General features: G+C 49.5%; 1 pseudogene; it reads right to left on the bottom strand.

Annotated features, from left to right (window-relative positions):
• Positions 1 to 799: 799 nt before the first annotated feature.
• Positions 800 to 1,453, bottom strand: LOC120987291 (annotated as a pseudogene).
• Between the last annotated feature and the right edge of the window lie 4,799 nt (positions 1,454 to 6,252).

The raw sequence follows: 6,252 nt of genomic DNA, 5'->3' as shown, positions 1-6,252 counted from the left end.
TAGATCCGGCTTTCCTCAGCCATCAGATACAGCAACCTAATGGCTTTCGCACAGCCTCGTGGCCCCCAGCCCTCTGGACTCCTACACTGAGGACTGGTTTATTCCCTCAGTGATTACACCCAGCTGGCCTCACCTGTGGTGGAATAGGAGTATGGACTGAAATATCCACCCCCTCTACACCTCTATCATGTATGAGGCCTGTCACTGCTTCACATACCCCCCTCCTCTGTTCAAACCTGTGGGGGTGAACACTGGCACCAAACCAGGATGCTCGTGACAGGGCAACCGCATTACCTACAGTTTTCCCTTTGTTCTGCCACACCCAGGCCAGCAGAGCTTGGTTTGTCACAAACACAAGCTTTCTACCCAGCAGATAGTGTCTAAGGGACTTCTGTGCCCATTTAATGGTCAGACACTCTCGTTCTACTCTTTCACGAGCGACGATGATGCGCTTTCAAATCCTTTTATTGCGCTCTCTTTGTCTCTTTATTTTTTTTTCTATTTGCCTCTGGCGTTCATGCTCACTTTGTTTCTTTATTTTATCAAAAGATAGCCTATATTTTTTTTCTTTACTCAGAGTTTCAGTCTTGACTTCTGGAACTCCTTTCATAAGATGTTTTTATACAAACGATAGGCTCACCCTTTGAATTCCCTGGCTCCCACACATGTCCTTTCTTGGACTGCTGCAACTCTCCTCTTTTACTTTGCGGAGCTTCAGCAGAGCATGCTTGTCCCTGCTCACTCCTTTTAAACACATCTGGTTCACTTCTCCCTTGGTGGGGACCTCCTTCCAGGGACCTCAATTTTGTTTCCACTTCTTTTTTGACAGATCTTTCATAGTTCTGGAACGATCAGATGTTTTATTTCCACTCTCTTTCTTCTCTTCGGCAGTGGTTTCCTCAGGTTTGGCGGCAGCTTCAGAGTACATTGCTTCTTCAGTGGCTTTTTCTACTTCGACAGACTCTCCTTCAGCCTTATCTTTGGTCTTGGCAGCGTCTGAAGATTTCTCCCACTCCAGCTCATCGGCCTTAGCTTCTTCAGCCTTTGTCTCTTTGGAGTCTCCATTCTCTTTGTTAGCCTTCTCATCCTTCTCGGACATGTCATCATATACCTGCACTCTTTACTCCTCCCTTTCTTTCTTATCGAGGTTGGAGGCACTTGAGATATTGGGGTCCTTATCAGACTCTTCATATTCCTCTTCTGGCATTCCCTCCAGAGTGTTACCCAGGACATTGTTCTCCATTCGTGCAAGCTCCAGGAGAGCCATCCCATAGAAGTAGAAGGTATCTGCACACTGGTCAGCCGGCTCTCTGTATTTCTTCCCCAGAAGGCTGCTGGCTTCCTGGAAGGCATTGATGGCGGAGGTGATGTCTTTCAGGAGCAGGTCCTGGCTACTTACTGCCATGAGTGTCTTGGCTTCTGCATCCACATCGGCCCCATCAACTTTTTCCATCTTCTCTGCCTCGGCCGGCACTGCAGCATCACCGTCTCCAGACCCATTCTTAATAGAGTTGAGCGAACACCTGGATGTTCGGGTTCGAGAAGTTCGGCCGAACTTCCCGGAAATGTTCGGGTTCGGGATCCGAACCCGACCCGAACTTCGTCCCGAACTCGAACCCCATTGAAGTCAATAGGGACCCAAACTTTTCGGCACTAAAAAGGCTGTAAAACAGCCCAGGAAAGGGCTAGAGGGCAGCAAAAGGCAGCAAAATGTAGGTAAATCCCCTGAAAACAAATGTGGATAGGGAAATGAATTAAAATAAAATTAAAAATTAAAAAAATTAACCAATATCAATTGGAGAGAGGTCCCATAGCAGAGAATCAGGCTTCATGTCAGCAGAGAATCAGTCTTCATGTCATAGCAGAGAATCATGCTTCACGTCACCCACAACTGGAACAGTCCATTGTCAGATATTTAGGCCCCGGCACCCAGGCAGAGGAGAGAGGTCCCATAACATAGAATCTGGCTTCATGTCAGCAGAGAATCAGTCTTCATGTCATAGCAGAGAATCATGCTTCACGTCACCCACCACTGGAACAGTCCATTGTCACATATTTAGGCCCAGGCACCCAGGCAGAGGAGAGAGGTCCCATAGCAGAGAATCTGTCTTCATGTCAGCAGAGAATCAGTCTTCATGTCATAGCAGAGAATCAGGCATCATGTCACCCACCACTGGAACAGGCCACTGTCAGATATTTTTAGGCCCCGGCACCCAGACAGAGGAGAGGTTCATTCAACTTTGGGTTGCCCCGCAATATAATGGTAAAATGAAAATAAAAATAGGATTGAATGAGGAAGTGCCCTGGAGTACAATAATATATGGTTAAGGGGAGGTAGTTAATGTCTAATCTGCACAAGGGATGGACAGGTCCTGTGGGATCCATGCCTGGTTCATTTTTATGAACGTCAGCTTGTCCACATTGGCTGTAGACAGGCGGCTGCGTTTGTCTGTAATGACGCCCCCTACCGTGCTGAATACACGTTCAGACAAAACTCTGGCCGCCGGGCAGGCCAGCACCTCCAAGGCATAAAAGGCTAGCTCTGGCCACGTGGACAATTTGGAGACCCAGAAGTTGAATGGGGCCGAACCATCAGTCAGTACGTGGAGGGGTGTGCACAGGTACTGTTCCACCATGTTAGTGAAATGTTGCCTCCTGCTAACACGTTCCGTATCAGGTGGTGGTGCAGTTAGCTGTGGCGTGGTGACAAAACTTTTCCACATCTCTGCCATGCTAACCCTGCCCTCAGAGGAGCTGGCCGTGACACAGCTGCGTTGGCGACCTCTTGCTCCTCCTCTGCCTTCGCCTTGGGCTTTCACTTGTTCCCTTGTGACATTTGGGAATGCTCTCAGTAGCGCGTCTACCAACGTGCGCTTGTACTCGTGCATCTTCCTATCACGCTCCAGTGCAGGAAGTAAGGTGGGCACATTGTCTTTGTACCGTGGATCCAGCAGGGTGGCAACCCAGTAGTCCGCACACGTTAAAATGTGGGCAACTCTGCTGTTGTTGCGCAGGCACTGCAGCATGTAGTCGCTCATGTGTGCCAGGCTGCCCAGAGGTAAGGACAAGCTGTCCTCTGTGGGAGGCGTATCGTCATCGTCCTGCGTTTCCCCCCAGCCGCGCACCAGTGATGGGCCCGAGCTGCGTTGGGTGCCACCCCGCTGTGAACATGCTTCATCCTCATCCTCCTCCACCTCCTCCTCATCCTCGTCCTCCTCGTCCTCCAGTAGTGGGCCCTGTCTGGCCACATTTGTACCTTGCCTCTGCTGTTGCAAAAAACCTCCCTCTGAGTCACTTCGAAGAGACTGGCCTGAAAGTGCTAAAAATGACCCCTCCTCCTCCTCCTCCTCCTGGGCCACCTCCTCTTCCATCATCGCCCTAAGTGTTTTCTCAAGGAGACATAGAAGTGGTATTGTAACGCTGATAATGGTGTCATCGCCACTGGCCAGGTTGGTGGAGTACTCAAAACAGCGCAACAGGGCACACAGGTCTCGCATGGAGGCCTAGTCATTGGTGGTGAAGTGGTGCTGTTCCGCAGTGCGACTGACCCGTTGTCACGGCTGTATGTGAGCAAACAAGAGCATGCACAGAAAATAGAGCTACTGACCGGACCCAAACTAGGGAGGATAAAGGGTGACCCCTGTCAGACCCTCAAAAGCTCTCCCTATGCTGCTAAGCCCATGCCCGGATCCAAATGGTGGAAGGAGGCATGCCCGCGTACCTAAGACTGATGACCACTGTAACCCCTACAATAGTGGAAGGGGCACGGCCACCGGTGCCCTGCTCAGTATATGGAGGGAACCGTGGTCGCCTCGGATCCAGTCAGAAAACACACAGATACACAGCAATGTCTGCAAACTTAGCTAAAGGGCTGCAGCCGCAGTGAAGACGGATCCAAAGACAGGCTGGCAATATCCGGAGTACTTGCTGCAGCAGAACACAGGTCCAGTGAAAGGATAGCATACAAGGGAAGATACTCAAGCAAGAGCTACAACCCAAATGAGAAATATAATCCACACCTACAATAGGAGGAGGGGAATATAAAGGCAGGGAAATCAAACGGAGGAGGAACAGCTGGGAGGAAGGAAACAGAAAACTCCTCCCATCTCTAGTAGTGACATCATCACAGGGGTGGAGAAACAGAGCTGTGAGAACGTCCCAAAGCTCTGGTAGTGACAGTACCCCCCCTCTACGGGTGGACTCCACCTTCTCAGGATGAGCCCTATGAAATGCCCTGATGAGGCGAGTGGCTTTAATGTCCGACACCGGAACCCACATCCTCTCCTCGGGACCATAACCCTTCCAATGAACGAGGTACTGGAGAGAACTGCGGACAATGCGAGAGTCCACAATTCTGGAAACCTCAAACTCCAGATTGCCATCAACCAAAATCGGAGGAGGAGGCAAAGAGGAAAGTACCGTGGGCTGGACATATGGTTTTAAGAGAGATCTGTGAAATACATTATGTATCTTCCAAACCCGTGGAAGATTAAGACGGAAGGCAACAGGATTGATGACTGACAAGATTTTATAAGGCCCAATAAACTTGGGACCCAATTTCCAGGAGGGAACCTTCAGTTTAATATTTCTTGTAGACAACCACACCAGATCACCCACACTCAGGTCCGGACCAGGCACACGTCTCTTATCAGCCACACGCCTTCTACTTCTCACTCATCTTTCTAAGATTACTCTGAATCTTTTGCCAAATGGTAGACAAAGACGAGGAAAATCTCTCCTCCTCAGGCAAACCAGAAAGAGCCCCTCCCGAGAATGTCCCAAACTGCGGATGGAACCCATATGCACCAAAGAATGGCGACTTATCAGAAGATTCCTGACGGCGGTTGTTCAGAGCAAACTCAGCAAGAGGGAGAAATGAACACCAATCCTCCTGGTTCTCTGCCACGAAACAGCGCAAATATGTCTCCAGATTCTGATTGAGGCGCTCAATCTGACCATTCGACTGCGGGTGAAAAGCAGAAGAGAAGGACAGCCGAACCCCCAGGCGAGAACAGAAAGCCTTCCAGAACCTGGACACAAACTGCATGCCTCTATCGGAAACAATATCAGAGGGAATGCCATGCAATTTAACAATATGGTCGACAAAAGCTTGCGCCAACGTTTTAGCATTGGGTAAACCAGGGAAAGGTACGAAATGAGCCATCTTGCTAAAACGGTCCACCACCACCAGGATCACCGACTTCCCTGAGGAACGAGGAAGATCCGTGATAAAGTCCATGGACAGGTGTGTCCAAGGACGGGAAGGTATGGGTAACGGGAGAAGGGAACCTGAAGGCCGTGAACGAGGGACCTTAGCGCGAGCGCACGTCTCACAAGCAGCCGCAAAACCCTCCACCGACTTACAAAGAGCCGGCCACCAAAATCTCCGAGCAATCATAGTTTTTCTCTGCCGGGGAGAGTTTTTTAGAGAAAAAGGCACAGGGTCGCCATTTGGCAGGAGAAGGGCCCTGGGACAAAACCGCACCCACACCCACCTCGGAAGCATCCACCTCAACAAAAAAAGGTAAGGAAACATCGGGATGCACCAAGACGGGAGCAGATGCAAAACTCTCTTTAATCTTAGAAAAAGCTGCAAGCGCCTCCTCCGACCAAGAGGAAAAATCCGCCCCCTTTTTTGTCATGTCAGTGAGGGGTTTGACCACAGAGGAATAATTCAAAATGAACTTTCTGTAATAGTTCGCAAAACCCAAAAAGCGCATCAATGCCTTCTGATTCTCAGGAAGCTCCCACTCAAGTACAGCACGGACCTTCTCCGGATCCATGCGAAAACCAGAAGCAGAGAGGAGAAAACCCAGAAATTGAATCTCCGATACCATAAAAACACATTTCTCCAGCTTGGCGTACAATTTATTTTCCCGCAGAATCTGCAGAACCTGAAAAAGATGATCCTGATGGGTCTGAACATCAGGGGAAAAAATCAAAATATCATCAAGTTACACCAATACAAATTTCCGCATTAAATGGTAGAAAATACTGTTAACAAAATGCTGAAAGACGGCCGGAGCATTCATCAGGCCGAAAGGCATAACGAGATTCTCGAAATGCCCGTTAGGGGTATTAAAGGCCGTTTTCCATTCATCCCCCTCTCTGACCCTGACCAGGTTGTACGCGCCTCTCAAATCCAATTTGGAAAAAACCTTGGCCCCAACAATTTGGTTGAAGAGGTCCGGGATCAGAGGAAGGGGATAGGGATCGCGAATCGTGATACGGTTCAGCTCCCTAAAATCTAGG

This window comes from Bufo bufo, chromosome 1 (assembly GCF_905171765.1).
Source record: "Bufo bufo chromosome 1, aBufBuf1.1, whole genome shotgun sequence".
Taxonomy (NCBI): Eukaryota; Metazoa; Chordata; class Amphibia; order Anura; family Bufonidae; genus Bufo; species Bufo bufo.
This window is presented reverse-complemented; position numbering and strand designations above follow the sequence as displayed.